Below are 12,896 nucleotides of genomic sequence, written 5' to 3'. Positions count from 1 at the left end.
TAGACCTGTTTGCCTCCAAGGAGAACAGGAAGTGCCACCTGTTTTGTTCGTACCAGGGTCGCTCCCCAGGCTCCCTGTCGGACGCATTCCTGTGCTCCTGGACGGATCACCTCCTCTACGCCTTCCCTCCGTTCCCGCTCATACACCGGGTGCTACTCAAGCTTCGGAGGGACAGGACCCATGTAATACTCGTCGCTCTGGCCTGGCCGAGGCAGCACTGGTACACTCTGCTGCTCGAGCTCTCCGTTCGGGATCCCGTTCCCCTTCCGTTATGGCCGGACCTCATCACACAGGACTTCGGCAGGACTGCCACCCAAACCTACAGTCCATCCATCTTACAGCTTGGTACCTGCGTGGTTGACCCATGCAGAGAGGGGCTGTTCGGTGGCAGTACAGCAAGTCCTACTTGAAAGCAGGAAGCCTTCCACTCACTCCACCTACCTCGCGAAATGGAAGCGTTTTGCGCTCTGGTGCGATCAGCGCGGCCTTAATCCCTTCCTAGTCCCTATCCCTACAATCCTGGACTACCTCTGGTACCTTAAAGAACAAGAACTCGCGGTCTCCTCCTTAAAGGTGCACCTGGCAGCCGTGTCTGCCTTTCGTCCATCTATGGGAGGTCGGTCCATCTTCTCCAGCCAGATGGTTTCCCGCTTCCTTAAGGGCCTGGACCGCTTGTACCCGCCAGTGCGGCATCCTTTCCCAACCTGGGATTTAAATCTCGTTCTGGCCAAGCTTATGGGACCGCCCTTCGAGCCCCTGGCCACGTGCTCTCTACTCTACCTCTCCTGGAAGACAGCCTTCCTAGTCGCAATTACATCGGCAAGACGAGTTTCTGAACTCCGGGCACTAACGGTTAGTCCACCATACACCGTCTTCCACGGAGACAAGGTGCAGCTTCGACCATATCTGGCCTTCCTCCCTAAGGTGGTGTCGGCCTTTCACCTCAATCAGGAGATCTTCCTTCTGGTCTTCTTCCCGAAGCCGCACGCCTCACCTCGTGAGCAACAGCTTCACACCCTCGACGTCCGCAGGGCCCTCGCTTTTTATATCGAGCGGACGAAGCCCTTCCGGCATTCACCACAGCTGTTTGTGGCGGTTGCTGACCACATGAAAGGCGAGCCGGTCTCCTCGCAGTGGATTTCCTCCTGGGTGACGGCATGTATCCAGACACGCTACGAGCTTGCTCGCGTGCCACCATGCCGCCTCACCGCTCACTCAACAAGAGCGCAAGCCTCGTCGGCCGCTTTCCTGGCCCATGTTCCCATCCAGGACATCTGTAGAGCGGCCACCTGGTCTTCTGTCCACACCTTCGCTTCCCACTACGCATTGGTGCAACAATCCAGAGACTATGCAGCCTTCGGCTCAGCAGTCTTACACTCTGCCATGTCTCACTCCGACCCCACCGCCTAGGTAAGGCTTGGGAATCACCTAACTGGAATGCATAGGAGCAATCACTCGAAGAAGAAAAGACGGTTACTCACCGTAGTAACTGTTATTCTTCGAGATTTGTTGCTCCTATCCATTCCAGACCCGCCCTCCTTCCCCACTGTCGGAGTAGCCGGCAAGAAGGAACTGAGGAGCGGACGGGCCGGCTGGGGTATATATTCAGCGCCATGGCGGTGCCCCTCTGGGCGCCCAGCCGGCCCGCCGGCGTTGCTCGGCTAAAATCGTCCCGAAGAGCCATGCCCGCGCGGCGCGCACACCTAACTGGAATGGATAGGAGCAACACATCTCGAAGAACAACAGTTACTACGGTGAGTAACCGTCTTTTATACAGCAGACAGAAACAATTAGAGAACCAGACTGATTAACAAGGTAAAAGTGGTGGCCATAAAGATAAAACAATACAGAAATGAGTGTTTCACAACCACAAGTGTTGAGAAGGGATTTCTTGCCAGACAGGCTGCTATCAAACTAAGTTTTCTTGAACCATCTTAAGATCTGTTTCTTTATCTGGTGGTGATGGGCACTATCAGGACAGGATCGTCTTCCTAACAGCCCAATAGCACCTTATTTCAGTGTGACGGGTTTGGGATGTGAGGATGTGACCCTTCGCTTCCCAGCTTATGGCTGCCCCTGCTGCTTAGCCAAAGGCCTTAGCGTAAGAACAAGGCCTCAGACTGTCACAGTGAGAGAAGGCCCAGACACAGGCAGACTGAGATTTTGATTCTTAGCTAGTTACAGGGGTATAAAGACAAGTGATAAAAATACCCCTAAGTTCTTAAAGTCTAGGCTTTACAGGCAGGCCTGAATATGTCTATTCTAACAGTGGGTTCTAGCCCTTCCCCCGTTCTGTGTCTGTCTTGTCTATTTAGATCAGGGGTCGGCAACCTTTCAGAAGTGCTGTGCCAAGTCTTCATTTAGTCACTCTAATTCAAGGTTCCGTGTGCCAGTAACACATTTTAACGTTTTTAGAAGGTCTCTTTCTATAAGTCTATAATATAGAACTAAACTATTGTTGTATGTAAACTAAATAAGGTTTTTAAAATGTTTAAGAAGCTTAATTTAAAATTAAATTTAAAATGCAGAGCCCCCACTTGGACCAGGGGCCAGGACCCAGGCAGTGAGAGTGCCACTGAAAATCAGCTCGCTGCCGCAGATTGCCTACCCCTGATTTAGATTGTAAATTCTTCAGGGCATGGGCCATCTACTATTCTCTGTTTGCACTTTGCCTAGCACAATGGGGACCCACTGTTAGTTGGTCCTTAGGCACTAAGGTAGTGAATATGATTTGTTATAATAGTAACTCTCCTGCCACTTTGAGCCAAGGAAGATGGCCTTGGGATGCGTAGCCTTATTTGGGGTGTGTGAGTAATGTTCATTTGATTTATCAACTTAATTTAATTTGTATTGTAATTATTTCAATTCATTAATAATAATACTTAATCATTTATATTAATTAATATGAGTTTAGGCTCGTCAATTCGTTTGATCAGAAGATAAAAGTTCGTGTTTCGAATCGGGTTCCACAGAATTGATAAAGGGACCTTCGGGGGTATGACAGGAAGCTCACAGTGAGACAGATATAGTCATAAAGACTTTTTATTAAAATCAATGAAATAGTAAGTAAATTGTAAAACAGGTAGAATTACAGAGTTAGAATTGTATTACTGTTATTCAGGAGACACATATGATGATACAATATTATGTGCTGCAAACTTTGGTTAATATTCACACCCTGTTTTGATAAACTGGCGTTGGCCTCGCCTCTGGTGGTACTGGTTTCACAGCTCTTGCAAGGGAAACTAATGTAAAGAGCTGCCAAAGCTACTTTGGAATTTACTTTTTAGCTCAACTAAATAATCTAATACACAAATTAAAATAAAGTTTTAGAGAGACCAAGCTTAGCTGAGTCCCTTTCCACATTGGAAAAAATAACCCCAACTATACATACAACATGATGGGGGCTAATTTAGCTACAACGAGTCAGGAAAAAGATCTTGGAGTTATGGTGGATAGTTCTCTGAAGATGTCCACGCAGTGTGCAGAGGCGGGCAAAAAAGCAAACAGGATGTTAGGAATCATTAAAAAGGGGATAGAGAATAAGACTGAGAATATATTATTGCCCTTATATAAATCCATGGTACGCCCACATCTCGAATACTGTGTACAGATGTGGTCTCCTCACCTCAAAAAAGATATTCTAGCACTAGAAAAGGTTCAGAAAAGAGCAACTAAAATGATTAGGGGTTTAGAGAGGGTCCCATATGAGGAAAGATTAAAGAGGCTAGGACTCTTCAGTTTGGAAAAGAGAAGACTAAGGGGGGACATGATAGAGGTATATAAAATCATGAGTGATGTTGAGAAAGTGGATAAGGAAAAGTTATTTACTTATTCCCATAATACAAGAACTAGGGGTCACCAAATGAAATTAATAGGCAGCAGGTTTAAAACTAATAAAAGGAAGTTCTTCTTCACGCAGCGCACAGTCAACTTGTGGAACTCCTTACCTGAGGAGGTTGTGAAGGCTAGGACTATAACAATGTTTAAAAGGGGACTGGATAAATTCATGGTGGCTAAGTCCATAAATGGCTATTAGCCAGGATGGGTAAGAATGGTGTCCCTAGCCTCTGTTCGTCAGAGGATGGAGATGGATGGCAGGAGAGAGATCACTTGATCATTGCCTATTAGGTTCACTCCCTCAGGGGCACCTGGCATTGGCCACTGTCGGTAGACAGATACTGGGCTAGATGGACCTTTGGTCTGACCCGGTACGGCCTTTCTTATGTTCTTATGTTAAGGTTTGAAAAGAAAATAAGTGCGGCCTATTACTGGTTAATAGCTGTCGTAGATGGATAGCATGAATACGTAGCTGAAGATGGTGAAGTGTAGAGAAGAAGGTGGTGGTCGTGGTGGGGGTGGGGATACCATAGTGAGGTAGGTTACCTCTTTTTATAGAAATAAATGCCGGAAATCCTTCCTCTTATGCCCAAATTTCAGTCTTCCCCCATAGAAATGTTAGGGTACGTTTACTCCATAGGCTAGTATGTATGTGCGTATGGATGGCAGGTATCTGCGCACTTGTGGGGTACTTGTTAAGTCTGTGAGTTCAACTTTGAAAAATCCCCTTTGCTATTCTTCATTGTTTATTGGTCTAGGTAAAGGGTCTTAGACCTAAGCATAGGCAGTTTATTTGGGTATAGGAAAAACAGTTCCTTTTCTGGGTAAAAGGGCACAGGATATAGCTATGCTAACTTTGCTTTAGCTTAAAATGCAGGTTTTTGGCCTGTAGGTTTCTTGCATTACAGCCAAACGTATTTTTAATATGAATTAATAAACCTTTCACAATACTGTACTTACAAGAAAAGAGATATTGATGCAGGCAAGCAGATGAATCCTGAGGGCTACAGATGTTACTGTCTAGAAATGAGATGGGGTTAAAATTATGGAATATTATTTGTGACAAGTATCCCACAAATTCCACTGACCTCCCTCGTTTTCTTTGCCTGCAGTAGGGTTTCCAATTTCCAAACCTGATGTGATCTCGCAGCTGGAACGAGGGGAAGAACCGTGGGTCCCGGACCTCCAGGGCTCTGAGAAAGAAGTGCTCCCGAGAGCTGCCTTCGCAGGTGAGGAATTGGTTAAACAACTCAACAACTGCTTAGGAATGCAGGAAACATTTGGGATGCCCTACAAAGACCCTGTGAGCTCTTCAAGGTCAGGATTGTTCCCTGCAGATGTGGAATCATTATGGCAGATGTCACTCATGGCTTCCCTCCTATTCTTACTGACAACTGGCAGCAGGTCGCTCCCTGATCTCACTTTCCCCTGAGAGTTATGGTGCACTGAGGACCCAGAACTGATGCCTTCCTCTCTTCTCTGTGGAAGGGTTTGGGGAAAATCAGCTCCTGATAGGTTTGATCTCTCCCACATATATTTTGGTTTGTTCATCCCTTTTTCCATTCCTCTCTCTGACATTTCCTTTTTCTCAGGCACAGGGAGTGACCTATGTCTGGATTCTCTCTGTCTCGCATCCGGCAATGAGATGGTGAGTGAAAATGAGGAGGAAAAACCCCAGCAGGAAGACACTGTGCAAGTAGATGCAGATTGGATGTTATCAGGAAGATCCAAAGGGAATGTTTCCAGGAGTTGTGCACTCCCAGAAAATACAAAAGCCTGTGAGAGTCAGCAGAGGCCAGAGGAAAACTACAATAGCCACTCAGTCCTTATTCCACACAACAGAATCAACTTGGAAGAGAGACGCTACATGTGCCATGAGTGTGGGAAAAGCTTCAAGTGGAGCTCTGCCCTTATCACACATCAGAGAATCCACACAGGGGAGACGCCCTACACATGTGCTGAGTGCGGGAAAAGCTTCAGGTGGCGCTCTCAGCTTATCACACATCAGAGAATTCACACAGGGGAGACGCCCTACACATGCGCTGAATGCGGGAAAAGCTTCAATCAGCGCTCAAACCTTATCACACATCGGAGAATCCACACAGGGGAGACGCCCTACACATGCTCTGAGTGCGGGAAAAGCTTCAGGTGGCGCTTTCACCTTATCACACATCGGAGAATCCACACAGGGGAGCCGCCCTACATGTGCTCTGAGTGCGGGAAAAGCTTCAGTTACAGCTCAAATTTTATTAGACATCAGAGAATCCACACAAGAGAGAGAACTGTTATAAATCCCTTGACTAGGGCTGGGCAAAATTAAAAAAAAAAAAAATCACATTTCCTAATTCCTACATTGTGATTTTTGCACCATCTTCACCGTGGTCTCTCAGCTCCCCCAGATGAGTTGCCTGCTTCTGCCTTTTGCAGCTCACCCTTCTTTGGGGTCAGTCCTGTGATCTTTTCTATCAACTCCTTTCCTTTGAGTCATAGGAGTGTGTCCCCCTCCTGCCAGGAATGTTCATCAGCTCCAGGTGGGGGGAGAGGTTTGATCCCAACAAGCTACACTGAGGCAAAAACTACCTGTGCCTGACATCCACTAGGACTGTACATGGCGTTGGCTGCTCAAATTAGTGATCTTAATGTAAAAAATTGTAGTGCAGATGCGCCCAGGTGCAGGGGTTGGCATTAGCTTCCCCCTTGACCTGACCTAAACTCCATCACTTTCCCTAATCTAAACAAACCTGAGCATCACGGTTATACTGTTCCTCCATTTCACAGCCATTGTTAGTCATCGAGTTCACTCTTGGGGAAGAAGTTGTTTCACTCCCAGTTGCTCTGACGTTGGTTCAGGTTGTGCTGCAGAGCAGATATTTTTACTACCATTTTTCTCACTTAAAATATATTGAATTATAACAAAGAGCAGGAACAGGGCATGGATAGGGGGAAATGTCATTTCACCCTCTGTAACAACAGAAGAAGATGGGTAGATCAGAGGGATTCCCTTATTCCCCATCACCATCCCAATCCCCCTGTTGTGCAGTTGGTTAGGTCAGTACTTTTTCTAAAGGGCTGGGAAGAGGATTCCCTCGTAAATAACTTGTAACTAAACAAAGTACCCATGCATAGGGCTCCCAAAGCAGTTGTGGCCCAGGCCCTGCAGGAAGTGGCTCCTGAAGAGATCTCCTTCCTCATTAGCTGCATGTTGCCTATTATTTGGGAAATACAATCCCTATCTAGGTAGAGATGGGAAAAATGGAAGTGACTTTTCTCATCAGCTCACCCCTGGGAGATGCTGCAAATGTGTAGAAAATGAAATCTGTGTTGAATGTGCTATAGCTGCAGAAAGATACCTCTTTTTAATAGAGACCTGACATTTGGTGTCTTACAGGGATTCTAAGTCGCACCTGAATTTAGTCCCTAATTTAAATCTGTGCCTCCAGATTAAAGAAATAAAAGGGCATAGTTGGGGGAGTTGTACCTCACTGTCGCTACTGATCTGTTGTGCGGTTGGTGAAGAATTCTACATCAGAGAAGTGTCAAATTACTCCAAGTAAGGTCAAAGATTTGACAAGAACTCAGGCAAAAATTGCAGGTACTAGTGGTTGATTTTCGCCCCCGAGATGGAAGCTACGGTGACCTGTGGCCCAGGTAAACTATTTTTAGAACCTGCTCCCTAGTTAAGTGGCATTGGTCACACTCCTGAAGGATGCCATGATTAAATCGGGAACAACTGTCTTTTACCATTTGGATCCAAAGTTAGATGAAGCACAGAGAGAAACAGTTGATTCCTTCAGAGCCATTCCATGCCTCTGGGTCTCAATCTCGCTGCCTTGTTGGACAAGAAGCACTTCCATGCTGGGCAAACAATGGTAGCCAATGAGGGAATGTATCAGATGCGAAGTTCAGACTGCAGGATACTTGAATGCTGAGTCCAGAGTCTGTGGAGTAGTCTAGGCCAGCACAACTCATAAAGCAGCGAGGGCCATATTACTCCAAAGAAAACAGCCGAGGGAGGACACCCCCCCCCGGCCTCACTGAACACCACCCCCCAGCGCTGCGGAGCCCCTCCCCGAAACAATCCCCCCCAAGCGCCACCCACCCCGTGGAAACAAACCCTCCTTCCCTAGCACCGTCCTGCCAAAACGGTGGTATTGAACCTTGTTAATAAGTTATAGCGGGCCCCTAAGTTAGTATAATTAAGGTAAAAGAAAACTGTCTTTTTGCTAGAAGTAGAATAAGATCTTCCCCCCACTTGGTAATCAGTTGCCTGTGGAGTGAATGAGGTGGGACTGAGGAAGGCGTGGAAGGCAGCACCTCCAGACAGCTGCAACCCTTGGAGAGGGGCTGAGAGCCAGACCAGATCAGCAGAACAGGTCAGCCACCGACTCATAGCTCATCTCCTCAGTCCCCTGCTGCTGGCTCACCAGCCCCTCCCACTCGCCTCCTCAGCCCCCCACCCTCACCTGCTATTGTGTCCTACAGGAGGCCTGTGATATGCAGGGGGTCAGATTAGATGCTCTAATGGTCTCTTCTGGCCATAAAGTTGACTAATTTCTGAAAAACTGAGTGTAGCATTGGGAGCAGCGTCTGACGTGTCCCTGTCTAGCCAGCTTGCTGCCTAGAACTAACGCTCCTTGAGTGGGGTGATCCACAGGGAGTAGCTCAAACCTGCAAAGTGCCTGGCCAGGGGCAGGACATTGGCACAGCAAGGGAGGGGTGTGGCAGTGACATCACAAAGGCCTTTTGCAGGACCTCAGACTATTGGCCAAAGGTGGTGGGGAGGTGGTGACCTCACAGAGAGATGCTGACATCAGCCAGGCAGGACAGGGGCGAGGGGCCAGGGAAACCTCAGAGACCCCTGTGGCTTTGCTCCAGCAAGTCTCCTTCTCCACGTCTCTCTCTGAGGACTGAGAGAGTATTCGGGTTCACGGACGTGAGCGCCAGGAGGAACCTTTTTCGAGTTTTCTCCTTCCCTTTCAGTGATTTTACTAGAAAACAGCCATCCCTGTTTACAAGGTAAGAACCGCCTCAAGGTCTGAAACCTGTTCAGTCTGATCCATCTGGTGACAGTTAAATTCTAGGCATGGAAAATACGAGCTTAAGGAGGCAGAAGTTTATGGCGCACCTGGGATTTTGTCCCTTATAATCACTGGGGACATTAGGATTTGTTGTTTTTGTTTCACCTTTTCCTCCCTCCCTCCCTCCCTGCCTTCTCTTGGTCTCTTGCTTCTTTTGTCCTTTCTCCTGTTCCCCTCCCAACATTAGGAGAGGTGTGTGTGTGTGTATTGCGGGGGAGTGCTCTGCAGCTCTCACTGTGGGAGGTCCATCCAAAAATGTGGGGCTGAAATAGTGCTCGGGCAGTGATCCCCACCAGTGACCTGGGCCATCCTTTGGGCTCTCTGGTGAGAACCCTCAGCTGCCCGCCCTCAGTCTCTACCCTGATTGGCTGAGCAGGGGGTTATTGACAGGGAGGAGACTCAGGTCCTTGTTGGTCTCTTTTAAGACCAAGGAAATAAGTCAGAACCAGTTCTGTGTTTGATAAATTTTACTGCTTCTCTGCATTAATGGTCTCTGAGCAGTTCATGATTCTCTCTAACATTGCAGTTCTCCTCAAATACTTGCTGAATAATTACTGTGCACTGTTGTTGGCCTGGAGCTCATCTGAGAGCACTTTACTCAGGTCATTCAATGTCTGAAATTCAAGATCCGATGGTTAGTTTGAAAATCAGGGCTCTTGGGTCCTATTCCCAACTCTGCCCCTGCCTGGGCGTGTGACCTAAGACAAGTCAATTCTCCTTTCTCAGCCTTAGTTTCTCTCTCTTTCAAGTAGGGATAATAATGATCCGCTCCTACCTATCTCAACACACTCACTCTTCCCCAATACACACACTCACCCAACACACACACTGTCTCTCCCCACACACAAACAGTCTCCACACTGCAGTTGAAAAGCAGCTCGCAATCCAGTAGGATGCCCATGGAACAATGGGATGGAGAAACCTGTATCGTGTGATGCTATGCCATCCTCTGAGACATCGCAAACCCTTCTCAAATCACCCTGCACCTGTTGCACAGTGGGATAGCTACCACAGTGCACTGCTGTCTGGCGATCCAAGAGATGCTAGCGTGGATGTGCTCTGGTGACACAAGGGGCATATTGTAGACATGCAACAGCGGTTTAATTAAAACACTTTAAAGCAGCAATGCCAGGGGCTTGGTGGCTCCTTTCTTTCCTCACCCTGGAGTAAACTCAGCTTTTTATTCCATTCTTGATGTTTCATGGAATAACAACAGACGACCGAAGAAAGACGTGGACAGGGTGGGTCTCAGGGGAGGGGCAGGTCTTGGAGGAGGGGGCAGAGAGGTGCAAGTAGTGCAGGGCAGGTCTCAGGGGAGGGGCAGAGAGGTGTGGGTGGTGGGCAGGGTGGGTTGCAGGGATGGGTCAGCGAGGTGGCGGTGGCGGCTGGTGGGCAGACCTTGTGGTAGGGGGTGGAGAGGCACGAGCAGCAGACAGGAAGGCCTTGGGGGAGGAGGGGAGCGAGCGAAAGGTGGCTCAGCCGTCCTCAGCCAAAGAGGAAGAGCGGGGGTGGGAAGTGGCCGAACAGGAGCAAGGGGGGAGCACAGGTGCGGCCTCAGAGAGAGAAGGGTGGGGGGGCAGTGCCATGGTCTGGGCACCAATGGGCCCCCCACTTCTAGGGAGCTTCCAGCGCTCACACCCAGCCTCCCCAAATGCAAGAGCCATGGGCCACCTATTCTCTTCATCTTCACTAACCAAGCCCCTCCCCAAGCTATGTTGATGGGAGAAGCCCTCCTATTGGCACAGCGCTATCTGCACCGGGGTTAGGCTGATATAACTGCATTGCTTAGGGAGGTAAATTTTTTACACCCCTGAGTAATGTAGTTACACCGATCTAATTTTGTAGTGTAGACCTGTCCAAAGAACCTTGGGAGTAAAACTTCACCTGCTCCTCTGCTTTACTGAATCCAAACACCAGCAAAGCTTGTCAGGCCCAGATGGAGGTTGGCAGAGAGTCAGGTGTGTGCAGACATGATCCCTTCAGCAACTGTAGGCACCATGGCTTAGCTGGCTAAAACCACTGTTTTGTATACAGGAGATCCTGGGTTCAAGTTCCAGTGGTACGTTACTGAGTTGCTTTTGGGGCACCTGGTATTGGCTTCTGTCAGAAGACAAGATTCAGAGGTAGATGGACCTTCGGTCTAGCCTAGTGTGGTTTTTCTTCTGGTTTAAATTACACTCACAGGCACTGAGGATAGAGTTACTGAAAGTTTGGGAGTTAGGAGCTGATAGGTCAGTGGTCCAGTCCCCTCTCAGACGACCTCCTCCCTCTGGGACAGGGGCAGGTCTGAGCTCTCACACCAAATGCTCATTGTGGCTGCCAGAATCTGTGGGCAGCTCGTTTAGTTTATGCCGAGGGTGGAGTCCTGTTTTGTGCACCGTGTCTGAGAATGAAAATCCTAAACCACCCTTTGAAATAACAAAAGCAGCAGGACGTGTTTCTGTCCCTGCCCCAGCGCAGACAGACCAATGGAGAAATGCCATGAGTCCAGGGTAATACTCCCCTGCGGTTTTACCATTTCCACTTGCTAAACCCCCTCCCAACCTTCTGGGCTCCTGGAGCAGGGGACTGAGCCTGAGCCGAGACACGGACACTGCAACTTTACAGCCCAAGCCGCATGACCCTGATTAACATGACACGGGCCAGTCGTGGGTGTTTCATTGCACTGGAGACGTAGCCTAATGTTATGTCTACACTGCGATTAACACACCCAGGGCACCTGTCGCAAAGCCCGGGTCAGCTGACTCATGGTTATAGGGGTTGGGCTGCAAGACTATAAAATTACAGGGAAGACAGATGGGCTTGAGCCCAACCTCTGAGACCCCCCCGAGGGGTGAGGGTTTCCGAACCCAGGCTTCAGTGTGAACACAAATATCTGCACCACAGTTTTTAGCCTCTCAGCTTTAGCTCCATGAGCCCACGTCAGATTGTCCAGGCCAGCCATGCTGCCATCTTTATCCCAGGAGAGATGGACTCTAAGGGTACGTCTCCACTGCAATGTACAAAGTCTGCCTGGTGAGGTATCATTTCAAAAGTCTTGGTCTGTTGAACCTTAATATCTTGTTGGATTGTGTGTGTAGCATTGGCTGGGAAGTTTTGCTCTGTGTGTGTGACTGAGATGAGGCTGGGAAATGCCCACCATCAGCCTTTCAGGTGTGACAATGGAGGAGCCAGACCCGTTGCTGGCCCATTAAAGGGATCCACACTCCCAAGGACTATCCCAGGAACCGTGTACAATGCAGACTTCTCCGAGATAGCACAGAGACAATGGGCACTGCTTGACTCACATCTTAGCAAAGGGACTTCCTAGCAAATTGGAAGAAACTATGAAAGGGGGGTAGAGACATCATGAGTTGGCCTCTCTCCCCCATAACTCAACAGCTGGAAATACACCTGGATGACAAAACTGATTCAGAAATCAGAAGAGAATAATAATATAATAGTACATTCAAACCAAAGCCCCCAAACAGACTAGTAGTGGTTTTTCAGCAGAAAATTTTCAGTTTGGGGAATTTTGTTTTCTCAGTCAGACTTTGCCAAGGGAAGCAGAGAGAAAATGGTTGAGTTGCCTCCTTCAGAACAGCTTGGCGTAGACACTGGCTCTGGTTCACTGTTGTGGCCTTGCTCAGGTTGGGGGTATTTTAATTATTTGGGGAGGTCCCAGGGTGTTTGGGGGAGATTATGAGGCTGTTCCCTTTTGAGATAAAAACTAAGAAATGCAGGACTAGAGAATTTTTTTAGAAATATGGGATTTACACATTTTATTTGAAGCAAGGGGGGGTGGCAGCTGAGATTCTGAGAAGGTTTTTGTTTGCGAGAAGCAACACTGTTTGATTTGTCATTGTACCAAGGGGGGAGATGGTTGTCTATAAAGGAGGGTGTAGACTAAATGCATCCAATGAGGATGGGATTTGAACCCATGCATGGAGAACACAATGGATTAGCAGTCCATCACCTTAACCACTCGGTCACCTCATC

General features: G+C 48.2%; 1 non-coding gene across 1 annotated transcript; it reads right to left on the bottom strand.

Annotated features, from left to right (window-relative positions):
• Positions 1-12,814: 12,814 nt before the first annotated feature.
• On the bottom strand, positions 12,815-12,896 carry TRNAS-GCU. Its single transcript has one exon. It is a non-coding gene; the product is annotated as a tRNA-Ser (tRNA).

The sequence above is a fragment of the Mauremys reevesii genome, linkage group 14 (assembly GCF_016161935.1).
Source record: "Mauremys reevesii isolate NIE-2019 linkage group 14, ASM1616193v1, whole genome shotgun sequence".
Lineage (NCBI taxonomy): Eukaryota > Metazoa > Chordata > Testudines > Geoemydidae > Mauremys > Mauremys reevesii.
Note: the sequence above shows the minus strand (reverse complement) of the source record. Positions and strands in the feature narration are given on the sequence as shown.